This window comes from Hylobates moloch, unplaced genomic scaffold, assembly GCF_009828535.3.
Source record: "Hylobates moloch isolate HMO894 unplaced genomic scaffold, HMol_V3 SCAFFOLD_2, whole genome shotgun sequence".
NCBI lineage: Eukaryota > Metazoa > Chordata > Mammalia > Primates > Hylobatidae > Hylobates > Hylobates moloch.
Genome location: NW_026652277.1, coordinates 28944833 through 28967552, shown reverse-complemented (window position 1 = coordinate 28967552; position 22720 = coordinate 28944833).

Here is a 22720-nt window from a genome sequence, read left to right as displayed (position 1 = left end):
AACACAACTTAGCCATTATTATAAACTCCTTGAGTGTCATAACTATAACACATATATTTGGGAGCCTTTTAGCACCTAGCAACATGCTTGTACATAGTAATAGAGCAGTGCTTTTTAATTTGAATACAGGAAAATACATTCAATTACCATAGTAACATCATAGTGATGTTATTCTCTATTTTAATATAATCCTATGAAGAAAAGGGTTAATTTTCCTCGTACATAATTAACATATTTTGTTCTTTATGGGTGGCAGAATGAAGACTACTACCATCCCACTGATTTTCATTCTGTTTTTTTTTTCTTAATGAAGTTTCTAACTGAGTACGTGACTGCCCAAATAAAGGCTAGACTTTTCCATTTCCCTTGCTGCCAGGTGTGTCAACATAGTAGTGTTTGGGCCAATGAAATGAAAACAAAGTGATATGTATAATTTCCAGGTCATGTCCTTCAAGAGAAGATATGCACCCTCCCTTCCCTTGGATTCTTTTCCAGTGGGTGGAATGTAGATGTGAGGATGAGCTTTCTTGGAATGTGCACATGGGGGCAATATTTAAGGGACAGTTCAAATGGGAACAAGGAAAATAGAGCCTGTGTGTTTGATCTCAGGGAGTCAGCAAACCAGCCTGGACTTCTTATCACCAAACTGTTAAGTGAAAGTAAAATTAGCTCTTACTTTGATTTTCTGTTGTGCTTGTCAGTTATAGCAACCCAGCCCCCATCTGAAATAAAATTAGTTGTTTATAAACTAATTTTTAAATTTACATAGTTGATGTATTTTTTTTTAGAGTAGCGACAGCTTTAGATAAATACACACGTCAGAATCTTAATGCAGAAACTTGAGAATAAATGAGCAGGTGTTTTCACACACACATATATATATATTTGTGTGTGTGTGTGTGTATGTATATATGTATATATATGTGTGTATATATGTATATATGTATATATATGTGTATATATATATATGAAAACACTTTAATTACAAAAAAAACAAAAATTAGAATATTTTCTTGTAGAAAACTGTATTTTAAGTGTAAGTGAAAATATATTAATGATATGGTATGGCTGTGTCCCCACCCAAAATCTCGAATTGTAATTCCCATAATCCCCTCGTTTCAAGCAAGAGACCAGGTGGAGGTAACTGAATCATGGGGGAGGTTTTCCCCATGCTGTTCTCGTGACAGTGAGTTCTCATGAGATCTGATGGTTTTATAACTGGTAGTTCCTCCTACTCTCATTCTCCTTCCTACTGCCTTGTGAAGAAGATGCCTTGCTTCTCTTTTGCCTTCTGCCATGATTGTAAGTTTCCTGAAGCCTCCCCATCCATGCTGAACTGTGAATCAATTAAACCTCTTTCCTTTATAAATTGCCCAGTCTCGGGTATTTCTTATGGCAACATGAGAACAGGCTAATATAGTTAACACGCTGATGGTATCTAAGATAGATGTTACATTTTTCTTAGTTATATTTACTTAATGTAGAATGATATAAATTATTACTAATGACACTAACATGAAGTTAAGGTCATTAATAGTGAAAATGTTTAGGTTTTAAACCATGTCAAATTATGTCAATTTACACATAGCAAATATCAATGCATTATGCTTAATATGAAAATAACAAGGCAGCAGGGTGTGCGGCCCTTTAGTTGTATGGCTGACAGAATCATTTGAGGAGCTTCTGATACATCTTCCTAGGATACCCTGCAGACTGGTTTACTTAAAATCTCTCAGGACGTCTTTGGGCTCCTGAGTCTTATTTGTATTTTAAAAATTCCAGGGGGTTCTGATGAACAGTAATTTAAGCACTATTGCTATGAAGTAGTTTTAGTGCTCCAGTCTAAAAGTTAAAAATAAAAGTAGAAGGCAAGCTTGAACTTTTTGAGTTAATGTGAAGGAATGTTTTTTATTGATACATAATTGTTGTATATTTGGATTATTTGTGATATTTATACATGCATACGATATGTAATGAACAAAGAGTAGTAGGGATATCCATCACTTCAAACATCTATTATTTCTTTGTTTTGGTAATACTTCAAATCTTCTCTTCTAGCTATTTTGAAATATGCAATAAATTCTCATTAACTGTAGTCATCATACAATAGCGCGATCAAACACTAGAATGTAGGACAAAGGCAAGGAAGTAATTGAAAACAATAAACTATTAATCTTCAGAACAGTGTTCTGTACAGAAATTTCAATGGTAAAATAGTCTATGTTTTAATAACTTTATAGGCACTATGCTTCTTTGGAATTATTTTTGATTTCTTAGTGTTTATAAAGATTTGTTTTCTGTATTGCTTTGATTACTAACTTCTTTACTGGAAATTTCTTTGATGTTTCAAATTAAAAATGTGTGTAGCAGATGTATACAAATATCTGTAAGATAAAAGAATACAATTATTATAGCTGTTTTCAACAATCAGGTCTAATATATTGATAATGTTTCAGTAAAAATATGCCGACAGATATCTATTAATTATGCATCTTTGTAAAAACTATGAATGATATGAAAAACTACTTATTAAAATAGGTGCTACAGAAACATTTTTACCTTTAAAGCTACCAGCTTTAACAGTGTGATTTGTTTATTACTTGAGGTATATTTGTGGGGAAAACTCAATAATCAATATCCTTATTATGAAAATAATTAATGATGAATTAAATAAAAAAACTTGCTACCTTACGCCATTTTAGGAAGTGAGAAATTACAAATTGATACATTTTAAAGATATCAGTTCTTTTCTTTTGCCTATGATAGAATAGGGCACATAATGAATGCTCAATATTTGCTTATAATATATTTTAATCGAATCAAAGCAGACCAAATATGAAATTTCTGAGGGAAAAATGTTATACTACCAAATGTGTTTACCTCATTAGATTTATAAGTTTACTAGCAGCAAAGATAATAACTGTTCAGATTTCTGCTATGATCCCAGTGTCTGGTCAAAGAACACCCACAGATAAGGTTGCTTGCTATTTTTATAATCCATAATTTAACTCGCGGAAAAGTCATATGCAAGACTGAAGATGAGGACTTTGACTATTTATTCCAACTACCTAAACTTATCAAATTATACTTCAACATACGTTGAAGTAGTAATTATAAAGTAAAATGTCCCAAACTATCTGGTCAAGTGTATTGTATTCTAATTATTCAATTACTTCCTCTGATTAATAATGTTTTCTTCTTTCTTCAAGGCATTTCTTTGGGGTGTCTTTTACATCCCAAATAATTTTTTTATGTCAAATACAAATGACTTATATGCAGTAGAAATGAGATTCAACTAAACATCAAAAGCCACCGGTATCTAATTAGCTATCACCAAGGGACGTCTTTGCACCTCTACTGACTGTTAAGACCAATTAGTATGACAAAAGTAAGCACATTTTTCTTTATTAACAATTTGGAGTTTAACTTCTTTGGAGTCTTCTAGTAAAATTTCAAAATTCATCATTACAAAAAGCTTTGCAACTTTAGTCTAGTTGTACTAAACTAGTAACTGATTACATTTTCCTAGTACTTGATGACATTTTCTTCTATTTGGAGTAATTTGAATTGCAAATACACCTAGGAAGAAACTCCTAAAATGTTGAGAGTTGTGGTTTACTCAGTGTATTTCTATATGCAAGCATATATATACCTGACGTTAGCACATATCCTGACCAACGTTACCTGAGAATATTCATTTTAATAAATTTCTTTTGTACTGAAAAGCACATTGTTAAACCACAAGTGTGCTGGGACCTGTTAACATTTTTCATTTTATGTTTATAGCCTCTACTCAGGAAATTGTTTTTCCTTCTGACCCAGGAAAGGCACAGGATATTTTTTGTAAATCCATTTCATCTCCATTTGCTAGTTTTAATAGTGAAGAAATGTCTTACTGGCAGGCAGATTGGTTGTTTTCCTTTACTAGAAGTTTTCCCTTATCAGGAAAGTTTTTCCTTACCAGAAAGGAAACAAAGACTAAGAAACGATTGATTAAAAGTGATGTTTCAAATCTCAGTTTACCTGGCAAACCTCGTTATACCTACAGAGAATCAGATAAATTGCTGTTTCAAAGCCTGTTTGATCTCTAGAGCTGAAAACAGATCATTCTTTTGACACTGGTTTTTTAAGACCCTGGTCATTTTCAAAATGTGCTCCATTATTATTTTTCCTGAAGAAGTATTCATTTTTTTTTCTGAAAAGTTATTCAATTTGCGCTTGAAATATATATGATTATTATAACTTAAGGTCATATAAAAACCACAAAGCACAGGCTATCAGATAAAATATTTATCTGATGCCTTAATGTGGGCTATATCTAAGACAACTGGTAAAAAAGGAATCTATAAACAAGTTGAACTTCAACTTGAAGTGAATTATTGGTTAGAGGAGAAGGACAAATCATTAAAGGCATGGGAGAGGGTTGTGATATCTTTTGTATTGTCCAAGAAGGAAAGAGCTGAAAACCACACATGTGCCAGCACCATACCTAGTACCACAAGTTAGAATAGAGAGGAGTAATTGAATGTGGTTGAACCAACACCAGCAGCAGGAGGAAAAAGATAGAGTTGATGAGCTGAAATATTATCTCAGGATGTAGCGTACAGTTTTATGTTCTTAAAGTCCTTCCTCGCTGGTTTCATCTGTCTTACCGAGTGAGAAATTCAAAAGTGGAGCAAAGCAATTGTTTGTCTTAATGAGCATGCAGATAATATAGTGGAGAATATATTGTAATTCATGGCTGTAAGTGAACATACTTTATTTTATAGAAGCACAATTAAGGATGGATGTAATTTCATTATTTAAAAAACCTGAAACACATGCTAATATATTTTCAAATAATATTTTAAAATGGATTTAGGGACTCTCCGTTCTAAGGAAACAATTTTTATTTTTTTCTCTCCAAACTTAATTATTTCAGAGACTTACCATAAGCATGAATTTTTGATTTAATACATTTAATTTCCTAAAAAAAGTAGCACAGAGAAAATTGATAGCAGTCAACTTTTATCTGATACTTTGTCATCATTACCAAGACAATTTCTAATATTGAAATAAAACACTAGGTAGAGGAATGCTGATATAAAACCTTAGTTAACATATAGAAAAGTAAGAACAAAGACAACAATAAAATAGACTATTTATGTAGTAATAAAGAAAATGCCTTATTACTTGGCTATTACCAAGTTTTGAATTCAGTAGCAATAGAATAAGTAAATTATTCTTCTATATAGTGATACATATTAGTAATACTGGTGATTATATGATATCTGCCCTGAAATAAGCAGATGTAAGTAAACCGGCTATCTTTTTAAAAGTAAAGGTTTTCAAATAATACCTATATAATTCACAATAATGCTTATATGTAGAGTTGATCTTATGATACTAAATTTTAGGACCCTCACTTTTGTGGAGTTCCTGCTGCAGAGCCATCATTGCCAATGAATGTTTCATAATGACAGCATTTCCTAATTTCTGCGCTAAATTTGATATGGTCTCTTCTCAGAAAATTTGTTATTTTGACATCAAGTTAAACTAATAATTCATTCTGCTCTTCTATTAATAGAGATGTATTCATTGAAAAATTGCCATCTGCTAAGTACTGAGGTAGGCTCTGGAATTTATAGATGAGCTCACCACACTTTTTAACTCTCAAGTAAATTGAAATTCTATGGGAGGGAGAGGATGAGCAATTTACAAGGACAGTGATTTCACAGGTGACTACGTACTTACTATACACAATCACGGATGTCAGAAAATTCTTCCTGAATGAGGAGTACCTGAGAGTACAAAAGTATAAGGAATTATCCCAGAGTTTGGGAGAGGGTGGACATAGGAGTGGGTGCAGGAAGGCAATAATAAGAGTGAGAGTGGATATGTTGGATTGTGTCATCTCATGTTGCAAATAACAATGATCAAATTCATGTTCATGCCAGCATTTATAAGAATTTCCATTATTCTACATTCATGCAAATGGTAATATCACTATTTTATTTACTTTTTAAATAATTTCAACTTTATTCAGGGGATACATGTGCAGGTTTGTTATATGGGTATATTGTGTGATGCTGAGGTTTGGGTTATTAATGACCCCATCATCTAGACAGAGAGAAATTTGAAAAATGGTTTGGCATTATATATTAAAGTTAAACATACGCAGAACCTGTGACATGACAATCCACTTATAAAGGCATATGCCAATGGTGTTGTATTCATAGGAGAATTATTCAAAATAGCCAAATTAGAAAACAAATGTGAACCCACAGAAGACTGGATAAATGAATTGTGCTATATGCATTGAATGAAATAATATACACCAATAAAATGACCTATTAACAATTAGATGAAATAACATGGATAATCCTCACAAATACAAAGAGCAGCAAAAGAAGCCAGACACAAAATTACACACTGTGTAAATCAATTGTGTAAAGTTCAAAAGCAAGAAAAACCATACTGTAGTATTAAAGGAAGTAGAGACGGGAAACAGGACACAGGAAAAGGCCTTCTGTGCAGACAAAAATGTCCTTCTTAACCTAAGCACTGGTTACATAGGTGTCCCATTTGCAATGATCACTGAACCTGCACATATATTTTTGCCCCCCTTAAGCGTGTTTACTTCCCATAAAAAGTTCAAATTTCATAATAATATCCTTAAAAGAAATTTATCGTTTAAAGAAATTTTACTTCTGGGAATTTTATTCTTTAGCTATAATGCATCAGTGTGTTAAAAATTAGGTTCAAGCATTTTTGGTGAAAGCAAAAGACTGAAAGCAACTTAAATACCTATCAGTAGATGACAGGTTCAATATATTATAGCACATTCAGGAATACTACGGAAACTTTCATAAGAATACAGGACAATCTTCAACATATTTTTAAAAAATCGGTGGGACGGGGGGTGCGGTGGTTAATATTAGTTGTCAGCCTGATTGGATTGAAGGATGCCTAGATTGTTGGTAAAGTATTGTTTTGGGGTGTGTCTGTGAGGGTGCTGCAAGAGGAGATGGATATTTGAGTCCGTGGACTGGGAGAGGAAGACCCGCCCTCATTGTGGGTGAGCACCATCCGATTGGCTGCCAGCCGAGCTAGAGCAAAGCAGCCAGCACATTAGACTCCAGGTTTTTCAGCCTTTGAATTCTTGGACTTATACCAGTAGTTCGCCTGGGGCTCCTGGGCCTTTGGCCACAGACTGAAGGCTGCATTGTCAGATTCATTGCTTTTGAGGCTTTTGGACTCAGACTGAGCCACTGCTGGCTTCCTTTTCCCCAGCTTGCAGATGGCCTATCATGGACTTCGCCTTGTGATCATGTGAGCAAATTCTTTCTAATAACTCCCTTTCATATATGCATATATCTTATTAGTTCTGTCCCTCTGGAGAACCCTAATACAGTGGGAGATATAAAACAGTGCAGGATATGCAAATGTGTGGTTTATCTATGTCTGTAATGTTTCTGGAAGGATAGGTGAAAAATAAAACTCAGTAATGGTGGCTGCCCCTGAAGTGGGAAACTGGAACACTAGAGGTCCTTAATGGAAGGGAAGCTCTTTTTTTTTTTTTTTTTAATACTGTTCTTATTGACATCATATTAACTTAATTATGTGTATGTTACTTTTTCAAAATAACAAATAAAAAGGCGATATATATTTTAAAAGAGAATTATGTTAGTATTGGCTTTATTCATTGCAGTGATCCATTTAAAAAAATCCGTATGGAGTTTTAAGCTTCAATTATTAGTTTTTGTTTTAAGTTGACCAATTTGACAAGGGTGTCTTCTTAATTCTTTGATTCATGTCTACGTATTTTAACTTCTACAATTTTAGTTTTCTGCACTATATTCTCCGGAGATCCTTTTTTGATCTTTCAAGGCACTAATTCAATTTTCATCTGTCTTCATTCTCCTAATTAATACTTTAAGCAAATGTTTTGTAATCGTATTTTATTGTCCATAAATTCATGTTTCCCCATAAATTCAATCCTGCTTGTGAGGCTTGGCTAACATAACCTGGTCAATTACAACCCAGAAATTGTATATGAAGTGTCAAGCTATGTTTATATTTTGTGTGGATTTATATACTAATATTCTTATGAATTTCATGTGTTGTATGAAACTATTTTTTTCTCTTCTCCATGTTTTATCAGTGTAATTTGTTAGTGCAAGGTTTGGTTGAATACTAACGACAAAATAAAAGAGTTGAGATACTGCTGACGTACGGTAGTAAAGGTACTTTTTTTTTTTTAAGATGGTGTCTCGCTTGTTGCCCAGGCTGGAGTGCAATGGCATGATCTTTGGCAAAGTAGAAAAAAATACACTGGGAAGGCTGGGCGTGGTGGCTCATGCCTGTAATCCCAGCACTGTGGGAGGCCGAGGTGGGTGGATCATGAGGTCAGGAGTTCAAGACCAGCCTGACCAATGTGGTGAAACCCCATCTCTACTAAAAAGACAAAAATCAGCCAGGTGTGGTGGCAGGTGCCTGTAATCCCAGCTACTTGGGAGCCTGAGGCAAGAGAATCACTTGAACCTGGGCAGCAGAGGTTGCAGTGAGCTGAGATTGCGCCACCGTACTCCAGCCTAGGTGACAGAGTGAGAGAGTGAGACTCAAAAAAAAAAAAAAAAAAACACCCAGTGGGAAGTCCAGGGGCAGTGGCTCATGCCTATAATCCCAGCACTTTGGGAGGCTGAGGCAGGTGGATCATGAGGTCAGGAGTTTAAGACCAGCCTGACCAATATGGTAAAACCTCATCTCTACTAAAAATACAAAAATTAGCCAGGCCCGGTGGCAGGTGCCTGTAATCGCAGCTACTCAGGAGGCGGAGACAGGCGAATTGCTTGAACCTGGGCGGCAGAGGTTTCAGTGAGCCGAGATAGCACCACTGCACTCCAGCCTGGGTGACAGAGTGAGACTCTGTCTCACAAAACAAAACAAAACAAAAGCACTGGGAAAAAGACCCTTTTTCTGGATCCCCTTTTTCCATACACAAAAATCAACTCGAGATGGAATAAAGACTTAAGTGTAAGACCTGGAACTGTAAAAGTCCTAGAAGACTGAGGCAAAACTCTTCTGAACATTGATCTAGGAAAAGAGTTTATGAAGAAGTCCTCAAAAATCAACACAATAAAAACAAAAGTAGACAAACAAGACTTAATTAAACTACAAAGCTTCTGTGCAGTGAAAGAAACAGTAAACAGACAACGTACAGAATGGGAAATATATTTACAAACTATGCATCTGACAAAGGGTTAATATTCGTAGTCTATAAGAAACTCAAAAAACTCAAACAAAATCAACCCCATTAAAAAATGGGAAAATGATATGATCAGACAGTTTTCAAAAGAAGATATATAAGTGCCCAAGAAACATGAAAAACTGCTCAGCATTAGCAGTCATCAGAGAAATGCAAATTAAAACCACGATGAGATGTCATGAGACTTTCTGTTTCTGCGTTGTTCACTAAAGATTTAGCCTCCAGTTCTGTCCAACTTACTGAAAGACATTATTTCATTCTTTTTGTTTGTTTTGAGATGGAGTCTCGCTCCTGTTGCCCAGGCTGGAGTACAACCTCCGCCTCCCGGGTTGAAGCAATTCTCCTGCCTCAGCCTCCCAAATAGCTGGGATAACAGAAGCCCGCCACCACGCCTGGCTAATTTTTTGTATTTTTAGTAGAGATGGGGTTTCACCATGTTGGCCAGGCTGGTCTTGAACTCCTGAACTCAGGTGATCCACCCACCTCGGCCTCCCAAAGTGCCGGGATTACAGGCGTGAGCCACTGCGCCCGGCCTGCCTAAAGAATATTCCACTGTGTGTGTGTGTGTGTGTGTGTGTGTGTGTACTATAGAAAGATTATTTCTTTGTATATACATACATACACAAACCCAAACACATATATACACACACATCACCATATATATGTGCACACACCACAATATATATACACACCAAATATATATGCACACATATATGTAGTGTGTATATATATACACACACACACCATATATATGCACACATATGTATAGTGTATATATAGTGTGTATATATATATACACACACACATATGTATAGTGTATATATAGTGTGTGTATATATATATATATATACACACACCATATATATACACACACAGACTTCACCACTACTCAGTATGTCCTTGTATACAAAACTGCACTTATATCCCTTAAATATATGCAAGTAAAAATAAGTCAGGTCTGAGAAATGAATGAGGAGTAGTGGCTCCAATTTTATGGCTAAGTCTGTTTTCTCTCATTAGTACTGTTGTTTTGTTTTGTTTTGTTTTGTTTTGGTTTTAATTTCATTTTACTTTACTTTCAACTATGGTATTATTCATGGTAGACTCAGCAAGACGCTAAACACTACAAGATATCATTTCAAAGTTTACTTTGCCTAACATTCTATTTTATTCTAGGGATTTATGAATTGCTAACCATAGGTAGAGGTCCATATTATTTTATTTTGTTCTCTTTTTATTTTATAATTCAAGTACAAGTTTAATGGGCTTTATTTCTATCAACCTCATAATTTTTTAACTATAGATGAAGATTCATATTTAGGTCATATGCTTATTAGAATGCCAACTGCAAATGATTCCAGTTGGTTATTATGATACGCATCCCACTATGTGCCTGGAGGCTACATATATACTTGTACTTGATGCATTCCCACTGAAATCAGGAAGTTAACATGTATTTGTAGTCACTTTCACCAATGTCCCTGCTGAAGACAAAATAAGTTGTTTTAAAAACATTTAGTTGCTGCCTTCCCCAATTTATTCCTCAAAATCTGGTATTTTGAGCTTTCTTGGGAACTATTTTTTCTTTTTTTTCTTTGAGATGGAGTCTTGCTCTGTCACCCAGGCTGGAGTGCAGTGGCACGATCTCGGCTCACTGCAATCTCCACCTCCTGGGTTCAAGAAATTCTCCTGCCTCAGCCTACCGAGTAGCTGAGATTACAGGTGCCTGCCACCATGCCTGGCTAATTTTTGTATTTTCAGTAGAGACAGAGTTTCACTATGTTGGCCAGGCTGGTCTCGAACTCCTGACCTCACATGATCTGCCTGCCTCGGCCTCCCTTGCTAGAATGAACTTAAAATTCTAATAGTTCGTGTAGTCATCTTCAGGTCAACATAATAGTTTGAATGGTGCTATGGTTTGAATTTTTGTGTCCCGCCAAAGTTAATATGTTGAAGCCTAATTCCCAATAAGGGTATTACAAGGTGGGACCTTCAGGAGGTGATTAGTTCATATAGGTGGAGCCTTCATTAATGGGATTAGCACCCTGATAAAGTGTTGAGTTCAGAGATTTTCCCTTCCACCATATGAGAACATAGCAAGAAGGTATCATCTATGAACCAGAGTGACTCCACAGCAGCCACCTAATTTGCTGGCACTTTAATCTAAAGATCAAGACTTTCCAGTCTCCACAACTGTGAGAAATACGTTTTTGTTGTTTATAAGCTATCCAGTTTATGGTATTTTGTTATAACAGCACTTACATTGGTCCGAGCAGGAGGCATTCTTTTGTTATCTGCCAATTACAGTATTCTCAATATCATTACAGATATTTTATCCTGTGGTAAAGCATGATCACTAATTTGGAAGAAAAGAGAAAAGAAAGAAAACATTTTTATTGTCTGTTAGCCTTGGGACTGAGAAGATTGGGTAGAAGCATTCAAAGGAACAACAATGAGAGGTCTCTCTCCTTCTTCAGATGGCTTCCCTGATATGGTTTGGCTCTGTACCACCACCCAAATCTCATCTTGTACCTCCCATAATTCCCATATGTTGTGAGAGGGACCCTGTGGGGGATGATTGAATCACAGGGGCAGGTCTTTCTCCTGCTGTTCTCGTGATAGTGAATGGGTCTCATGAGATCTGTTGGTTTTAAAAATGGGAGTTTCTCTGCACAACCTCTCTTTTTGCCTGCTGCCATCCACATAAGTTGTGACTTGCTACTCCTTGCCTTCTGCCATGATTGTGAGGCCTCCCCAGCTATGTGGAACTGTGAGTTCAATTAAACCTCTTTCTTTTGTAAATTGCCGGGTCTTGGGTATGCCTTTATCAGCAGTGTGAAAACTGACTAATACGCCTGCCCTGAAACACCCTCCCCTGTAGTGATGTTGAGGAAATGGTAGACTATGAGAAGGGAAACATGGACAGCAGACAATTCTGCAAGGCTGAAGGGAAAGGAAGGGAAGAAAATAAAGAATGCCTAATGTCTAACTGAAAAGAGTTTTTCCCATAATTATGTGTCAAGCAACGTCTTCTGTTTGCAATATACATTCACACCAAAAGAACACAAATACATATAAAAAGTTTCATATTCACATGAGATGACACAAATACATGTGTAAGTTTGAGACTGGCTAGAGTTCAGCAATATCTAATAGGACTTTTTCTGATGATGGGAATGTTCTATATCTATGCTGTCCAGTAAAATAGCCATTAGCCACATGAGGCTGTTCAACATGAAATGTGACTAATATGACTAGATTTTTAATTTTATTTCATTTTGATATTTTTATTTATAATTGACGTTAATAATTGTACATATTTACAGAGTACAATGTGATGTTTCAATGCAAATAGCCATATGTGATGAGTGGCTAGTGTAATGTATAACACAAGTGACTGCTTTTAATTACCTTCTTTACTGAATGAAATGCATGCATACTGTGGTACAAATTATTGTCAATCATGAAAGAACAAGTTCTCGATTAAAAGGGTCTTTCTATATATATGAAATATAGATAAGGAATATGACTGGCAAAATTATTAATAAACTGATAAAAAGAATCAAAACATAAAAATAGAAAATAGCCTCTATTGTTCAGAAATTGAAGAGTAGTTTGACTGTGAGAGAAAATAAATATGTTTTGCTGTTTTGAACCACCAAGATTTAGAGTCATTTTTTTCACAATAGACAATTAGTACATCTATTACTAGTCCGAGCATTTCATTGACTGGTTAGCTCACTCTTTCTCTACTTCCCAGTATAGCAAGTCTTCTTAATACAGGATAGCCTGGAGAGAGCAAAATTAGCTGCTGTATGTGTGCATCAGGACCAGTTCTGGGAGGTAGCATGAGAATTGCGAGAAATGGGAGCAAACAAACTGACACTTAGAACTGGATTTTTTCTGTTTGGAAGTTGAGTTGTGAAGTAAAGCAAGAAAAATGTTATATTTATTCTGTTTATGGTATGATATACTCCAAAGAGAACAGATATGATTAATCTGCACCTTTACCTACTTCAGAAATATTGGCTGATTTTATTTCTTATGACTTGTTCACCACTTTGTCAACAGAAACTGTAGTTTCCTAAGTTCAACTACTTTTGAGAACAACTGGAGATAAATTACTGAAAAGGAGAATTGAAGTTGAGCCTCTTGGAACCCTGAGGATATAAAAACATTGTAGCTGAGATTTTTGATATTCATCTAAATTCAATGAAACAAAGTATATATAAAAAAATCTATCCAGGAGTCAAGAGCTGAGTTCTATGTTCATCTTTGTATCTAAATAGCTGTGTTAAGCAGGTATCTTAAGCTTATATCTAACACAAGGAGGTGACTAGAAATTATTGAAAATAGGTTTCGAAAGGGTTAATACTTTATTTGATAGCATCTGGTGAAAACAATCTGCATTAACATTCTAGTTCTGTCTGCCATATTTAAAAAGGAATATTAAAAACACAGAGTCAAAGGCCATGGAGGATGACCTTTCAATTAATTATTACCATGAACTCAAAAGAAATAAAACACTTAAAAGAAATTATGGCATTAGGACTGCAAGTGGTGTCAGATGCAGGAATTTTCTCGGAAATCTTTCCAAAGAAACCCAAAGCAAGATCATGAATAGAAGTTAAAGGTCAGGCGTATGATTAAGCTATACTGCTTCAGAAGCCAACTATTAAAATGAAATCATGGATCAATTGTCAAGAGTACATTACAAACAAAATCTCTACAGAGTACAATAAGACGACTTCTATAAAGCTTGTAAATGCGTATAATATATGACCCAGGACACTGCTTCTTGGAATTATCCTACAGCTGTACCATTTCTATATACATGATATATGAATTTAATTTGACATCTATTTAAACTGCTAGTATGCCGAACTATTGTGGAAACTAACAAGCTAAAAGCTCAAAGCAGCAATATTTCCCGGAGACTTCTGCAGTTAGAGTTCTGGATACAAATTAGGTTACTATCTTAGGCTGTTTTCAGTGGCAAACGAGACCACAGAGATTTCGCAGCATTCCTGGATCCAGGCACTAGCTTTGTTAGGGATGTGATGAGAGAGTGGTAGAAGCAGATTGGTTCATACTTCTGCTCATCTAGTGACCAGCTATATAAGTTTCCAGGAACATTTTGGTGGTGGGTCTCCTTGAGCTTTAATTTTTGATACTTAGATGCCAGCTATGGTGGTGCAGATCTTGAATTCAAACTAGTTCCAGCATTAGTCTGGTTTCCCTCACTCCTGATTGTGTCAGAAGTGGGTTTTTTTTTTTTTTTTTTTTTTCTGAAAGGTCAATTCTATGCACACTTTCTAATGATTTTGTAAGTATACTCTTGTATTAAAATTGTTTCTAGTCTTAGATTGTGTTGTCCAAAAGCAGTTCTTGAGATGAGGGTTTATACCCAAATAATTTATTTAGAAAATGCTCCCAGAGGAAAGGGAAATGGGGAAGCAAGAAGCCAAGGGGAGGTAGCAAAGAAGGAATAATTTCAGGCAGAACCCTGCAGAGAGTAGCGTCCACATGATTCCTTAGCAGGACTTCACAAGACAACTTATCCTTGTACCTTTCACCCAGTCAGGGCAGAAGAAGCAGGCTTTCATGCTTTCATACCTGTCAATCACTGATAAATGGCTTTCTCTAAGAGGAAACTTCTGGCCCACTTGTAGTCAGCAAAGACTGGCCAGGGTGGTGTCAAGCCACTCACCTTCTTATTTATCAGGTGTCTTTCATCTATCTCATCTATCTTTCAGTAAATGCAAGAAGCAGAAAATAACAGGTCACAAAGCAGGGGCAAGACTGGCAGTAGATGTCACAACCGTTGTATAGGACAATATATCTACTTTTAGCAGAAAAAGTAGAATCTAGTAAAAGAATGGGAAATACTCATATGGTGCTAATGTATACCTTTGAAAATAATGTACAATAATTAAAATATATTTAATTAATTGCTGTTCTCATAATGAATCCAGAGGCTAGTGCCTCCCAGTTCATTGTACATTGATATAACATACTTATTTCTCATTAAAAGCAATGCAGTAAATTGGTTAATTACCAGAGATTAGGAGTAGATGAGACCTGAGTTTCAGCTACCACCCCAGGCATATGATTTCTATGATTTTGGTAAACCAGTCAATCAATCTCTTTAAGCCTTAGGGTTCTTATGTTGCCTACTCCATGGATGAGGTGAAGTGATTGAAAGAGATAATGCATCAAGGCTCCTAACAGAGCGTGGCACCTTTTATACAATAAATGGTGCCTGCTGCTTTTCTTTACTGTCCATGTATTTACATTTAATTTTTATAAAGCTCCAAGGTAACAAATCCTTTCTGTATTATAGCATATATGTATCTATTGTGTGTAGATGGTATCTGCTACAGTAAATATTCTTGTGTGAGAAATACTAGATAACATATTCTTCTACTCACACTATCTTTATGCTGTCCTAACAAGATTTATTGCTCCCTGAATGTGGTCTATATCTGAAGTACACAATGTATATGGTTCACCAAAGGAAACTGAGAAATTGTTGACATGTTTATATTATTCTGCCCTTATGTAATGTCATTTCTCTGCAATTAATCTTCAAGCTAAGGTTACATTTTACTTCTTACGTACACATACCCTTTATTTCCTTCCTCTGCATTTTTATTTAGAAGAAAATAAAGCAATACGAATGTTACATAAAAATAGAAGATTTGGAGCATAAAAGATATTTCAGATGTAACAACTGAGACAGATGAATCTGCCCTCTTGTCAAATTTCTTTTCCCAAGAAGAGTTTCAATATGTTTAAAAATATTGATTACAGAAATTTTAGTATTGTAGCAGTAAACTAAATCAAAAAGAAACATTGGGGGACTATTCTCTCCCTCCTAAATTATCACTTAAATAAAGCTGACAACTTTATTCTCGTTAATCAATTCTGAAATGATCTTGTTTATTCTTCTTTGGTATATCTTCTGTCTTTCAATTTTACCACATTTTTCTTGATAGTAATACCACAAACATTTTTTACCTCGACTGAATAAAATTTAGGGTTCATTGTTTGATTGTTAAATGAATTAAAGAATACTGATTATTCTGTAATTTGATTAAAATCAATATATACATATTTAGCACATTTTCTCTTTGATAGGGTATTTAAAAATTAACAAAATCAATATATGTGTTTTTGTAGTTTTCAACATGTCATTTTCTCTCACTGACATCTTTCAAACATTCGCTAATTTGTTCATTTTTTAAATCTCTTTGTATGAATAAACCTATGTTTTTAGACAAACTAAACTTTAATAATGGATAGTAGTAATACTAAATAATTAGTCTTCAAAATATTCTGAATAGTGGCATTGCTTTATCAAAGATAAGTAAATACCATTATATGAAACAGAAAAATAGAAAAATATACAGCTGCTTTTTTTTTTTTTCTTTTAGAGATGAATCTGGTGTACTTCATTACCCACTGATCTCAGGTTTCTTCCCTCTACCACTTACCCTTGCCTATGGGAACACTCCTAGAATATCTTGAACATCTGGATTAGATGTTTTTCAAGTTCTGATGTGTTGTATTTGGAACTTTAAAAACAGAAAATTATACTAGGCCTCAAATAGCAGTTTAATGTTGCAAAAAATTAATATTACTATTAAATAAAATACAAAATTAAAGTGAGAATGAAAGGATGTTTTACTCCTGGCTCTTATCTCCCATGGGTCAAAAATTCACCCACAAGCATTAACTCCTCTTCTCCTCTGGGTATCACTTGCATGAGCACGCAATTGGCTCTATATAATCTCACACCACTGCAGCAACAGCCTCAGGGAGGAGACTGGAAACATTCCTCAGAAGCATGAAGCAATACCCTGTTAAGGTGTATTCAGGAAATGTTGGTTACATTCATAGAAGATAGGTAGAGCTCACACAGAGCTAGTCTGCTCAGAGATACCTGGAGTGAAACAAATCTAAGGTCCTGGAGATGAGTGATGTCAAGGTGCTCTCAGGTGGGACATGTGTCTCATACTTTGGCTCAGGAAGAAGAGAAAGGGAAATGGTCACTCTTAGATGCTCAACAGATTTTCATGAATCAAAGATACTGAGGGAAGAAGCCATCAATGCCTAGGAGGTAATTGATGACACAGACAGGATTAGATAACTCAGGGCATTTGACTTTTAAACTAACATTCTTTTGTCTGTTGCATAATTGTCTTATTCATGCCTAAGATATTGACATTAATTTTTATAACATCTTTTTGAGTTAAGAGGGAACCAGCATCATGCTTCTAGTTCTAGAGCTGATTAGTATAGGTTAAATTGAACGGTTTTGTCCTCAAGAATAAGAATGACAAAGAGAAATCTGCCTAGAAGCAAGAATTACCCAGTCCATAATATTGTGATTGCTTATTTGAAAATAATATTTATATGAGGGATGACATATTCGAATATTGATTATAACACCACTCAAATAGTTCAGATTTTTACTTTGGAAAGAATAATTCTATAGGTAAATGCTAGAAACTATTTGTTTCGTAATATCAGAATCCAATTTTGAGGGGAGTCCATGAACAACTGTACAAGCAATACAGTACAGTTGATCAATATGATGCAACAGGTCCAAACACATGAAAAATGTTGTCTGTTTTTCTTATTAAAATAATCGAACCATTTATCCTGTTGGTATTTCTCTGATACTGGACTCAGCTCTGAGAAACAATCAACATAATGCAATAAATTGGCAACAATATATCATGTAAGGATGAAGTATTTCCAGTAGGAATTGAGATTAAGTTGTTAAATACAATATACTTCTTTTAGTTTGCAATATATTTTCACAATCTTTAGTGTGCCATACATCAAACACAATAATTCATGCTTATAGTCTTAACAATTGAACAAAATAAATTTTTTATTCCATTTGCAGATACATCTTCCAATTTTTTAGTCATTTTCAATGAGGTTACAGTTGAATCTGGAGGTTGACCAGAAATAACAATTTTAAAAAGTGAGGAGCTTAGACTAATAATAAAAATTAACATAATAAAGAACAAAATAAAATTAATAATCCTATTTTGAGATTACTTTGTTAACTATTAAAAGTATAGAAAAGCATATTCAGCTCAACATCAGAAATTTTGTTTCTACACTGGCTGTGGGAGTTTGGGCATGTTAATTTATCTTTCTAAATTCAGTTTTCTCAGGCCATAATGAAAATTATACACCTCATTATCTCATAAGGTTGTAGTAATCCAGTAAAAATAACACATCTGAAAAATTTCACATATTTTAAAGCATGTAACTACATAAGGTGACATATTTTTATGGTGATGGTGATGGTGGTGGTTGTGATCAATTTATGTTAGATAATAAATAACCTTTTAAAATGTTGACACAATGTCCAAATTAAGCAGTAATTCCATCTTAACTGATTAATTTTTGCAGAAATGATGCCATATTGCAGTATGATTAGAGAAGGGTGCAATAAATTAAATATTTTAAAATTAAACTCTTGTATATTGATCATGGTCATAGTATATTATTTCAATTTAAACTCCTGTATAATGATGATGGTGATGATCATCATAATTATGTTGCCGAGGAGGAGGAAGAGAAGGAAAAAATAGGTTTCAAGTAGAGAGTACGGAAAATGATACGATAGAAATTTGTCTTTCTGACAGTTACTAGTGTTGATATAAATGGAACAAAAAAAGGAATTTATTCATTTAGAATACAAATCAAACTCTATTTAGCAGCCATAGAATATGAGTGAGTCATAGTGGATATTAACAAAAATAAACAAGTATATATCATAATTTCAGCTGATTTTCAGATAACCCCTTAATAACTCTAAATGACTCCATTTCTTCACTCTCCTTTCCCCACATCTCATTTTTCTTCTCTTTTCTCTGGGAATGCTCTTTCTGATACTGGCTATCTGTAAATTTAAAAATACTGGCCTGGATGTGAAAAGTGTTTATGTAATTGCATATAATGTACTGTTTCATCAAATTTTATCTGTGCTTTAAATTCAGAACAAGAAAAATACAAATAAGTTATTATAACACATATTTATATAGACAGAGATTTGCTTATAGCAATGGAGGGAGTTAACTACTGCAGGGGTGCATGTTCATTTGAGAAGTAGTCCAGATATTTCTGTTTTAAATATAAACAACTCAGAGTAAGAATTGGTCTTATGAATAGCAGTACAAAACATATCTCATGCTATACTTCAATAAAATCAGGATTCATCTATTTATAAAATGTCACAGCATATTTTAGATTAATGGGAAGTTTGTTCTTTAGTAGACTAAAGTAATATCACTGCATTATACAAATGATATCTTCAATTAAATGTAATACATTAATAGTAATGATGCAGCATGTGTACATGTGTTTATACCTGCAATTAGTTCTGTAAATATTTTCTCAGACAAAAGTAGTTGAGCAAAATGTCAGGTTCCCCACTCCTATACCCCCACAACAACAATAACTTCATAGCCATCCATGGATAAATGCACCTGTGGAAGCCTCCAGATTTAGGTAGGGATTTGTACAACTCCATTAGAGCCCAAGAATGAGGAAGTTCATTGAGAGAGGGTAGTCTTCCACCCAGGTGGAAGACTCACTGGCTGTGGTCATGGCTCCAGACCCAGAAATGGCCCTGTCTCTCTGTGGGCTTGAATGCAGCTCCATTTGGCCTTGGTGCCATTACCAAAACCATCTGCCAAGGGGCATGGGAAGAGTCACATACACTGGTGCATTGGGAGATAGCCTTGTTGATGTTAGACTACACTCTAGAGTCTGAAATGACCTTATAAGTTAGCTGCAGCTTTTCTTAGTTGTGGTTCAAGACCAGTCTTGCTTGCATAAGAACCCAGAAGGAGATCCTGAGTCCTCAGTGCAGGCTTTCTGAATTTGGTCCCACAGAAGATCCCAAAACAGCCTTGAATCTTGGCCCCAGGCATGCTCTAGGGACTATGAGCATTGTTGCCCACTCAGGAACCTGCTGTGAGCTATTCCTACCTGTATCCCCACAGACAGGTCAGCCATACTAAGTGCCACAGCAGAGTCTAAAATAGCCCTAAAAAGCAGCTATAACTTTCTAGGCTGTGGCTTGAGAACAGTACTTCCAAAACAAGAATCTGGAAAGAGACATCCTGGCAGTGACCCTGTAGCCTGATCTGCCGACCTTGATTCTACTGTATATATTGAAATGGCCCTGTAATTCACCTTTAACGCCTTTCAACTGGGGTTTGAGAGCAGGCCTTCCATCCCTGAGACTCATCACAGGACATGCCCATCTGTGACCTCAGATACAGACCTGAAGACCTCAATGTTGGCTGTAAACCCTGAAATAACTCCAAGATTTAGTTCCAGTCACTTCCAGCCATAGATCATGACAGTTCTGCTGCCAAGAGACTCACCAAGTGACCCAGCAGGGGACCTCTTAGGGATTTGGAGGAAGCCACACACATTTATGTACTTAGTTATGGGTCTGCTGTCTGCAGACCCTGAGCAAACCCTAATACCAATGCTAGCCCTATGGACCAAGATCCTGGAGACAATCCAATTCACCCAAGGACAGATAGGATCCCCATAAGCTAGAGGTCCCCTGGTAGTAGTCCTGCCAACTGTGAACCCCACTGCTGACCCAGTGGCAGCCATGTGACCCGGCTCCAACCGCAATCCTGAAGACAATCTCATCAGCCCAAGAACCTAACAGAGGGCCGGGCGCGGTGGCTCACACTTGTAATCCCAGCACTTTGGGAGGCCGAGGCGGGCGGATCACGAGGTCAGGAGATCGAGACCACGGTGAAACCCCGTCTCTACTAAAAATACAAAAAAATTAGCCGGGCGTAGTGGCGGGCGCCTGTAGTCCCAGCTACTCAGAGAGGCTGAGGCAGGAGAATGGCGTGAACCTGGGAGGTGGAGCTTGCAGTGAGCCGAGATTGCACCACTGCACTCCAGCCTGGGCGACAGAGCAAGACTCCGTCTCAAAAAAAAAAAAAAAAAAAAAGAACCTAACAGAAAAAGGCCTCAATCTGCAGAAAACTGCCTGTATATACTATAAAAGGTGTTTGTTCCTTCAAAAGCACAGACACCATTGCAAATCTAAACAGATAATAAAGAAAGAGGCACACATGATACCACCAAGGAAACTAATAAAGATCCAGCAACTGGTCCCAAAGGAATGGAGATCTATATATTGCCTGAAACAAAGTTCAAAATAATCATCTTAAAGAAGCTCAATGAGATTAAAGAAACACAATTACATGAAATTTAAAAAACAATAAACAAAATTAGAAATTTAATAAAAAATAGAAAACATAAAAAAGAACCAAACTGAAATTCTGTAGGTGAAGAATACAATAGCAAAACTGAAAATTTTAATATAGAGCTTCAATAGCAGACTTGATGCAGAAGAAAGGATTAGCAATCTCGAAGACAGGTAATTTGAAATTAGCCAATTAGGGAAACAAATCCAAAATAGAATAAAAAAGAGTGAAGAAAGAACAAGGGACCTACAGGACAAGATCAAGCATATTAATACTCTTAATTATGGGAGTTCTAGAAGTAGAAGACAAAGATAAAGGAGGAGAAGGTCATATGGTTTGGCCATGTCCCCACTCAAATCTCATCTTGAATTGTAGTGCCCATAACCCCCATATATTGTGAGAGGAACCTGGTGGGAGGTAATTGAACAAGGGGGGTGGTTTTCCCCATGCTGTTGTTCTTGCGATAGTGGGTGATTTCTCATGAGAGCTGATGGTTTTATAAGGGGCTTTCCCTCCTTCACTCAGCAATTCTCCTTCCTGCTGTCACATGAAGAAGGACATATTTGCTTCCCCTTCCACCATGGTTGTAAGTTTCCTGAGGCCTCCCAGCTATGTGGAACCGTGAGTCAATTAAATCTCTTTCTTTATAAATTACCCACTCTCAGGCAGTTCTTTATAGCAGCATGAGAATGGACTAATACAGAAGGCTTATTTAAAAAACACGATGACTGAAAAATTCCCAAATCTTATGAGAAATAGACATCTAGATTCATATTTCTGAAAGAATCCCAAGAAAGAGAAACTCAAATAAAATTACAGCCATCCCTCCATATCCATGGGTTCCACATTTGTGGATTCAATCAACTGCTGATCAAAAATATTTGAAAAAAATAAATCCAGAAATGTTTTAGAAGCAAAATTTGAATTTGCCTTGCATCAAGTACTACACTGAACTCATGAGAAAGAAGTGCTATTAAGGCATTGCATTAAGTACTATAAGTAATCTAGAGAGGATTTAAAGTGCACAGGATATGCATAGATTATATGCAAATATGATGCCATTTTATATGAAGAACTTGAACATCCACAGATTTTGGTATCCACGGGGGATCCTGGAAACAATCCCCCCATGGATACAAAGAAAATGCTGTTTTATGAGACGTATTATAATCAAATTGTCAAAAGTCAAAGAGGGAGAATT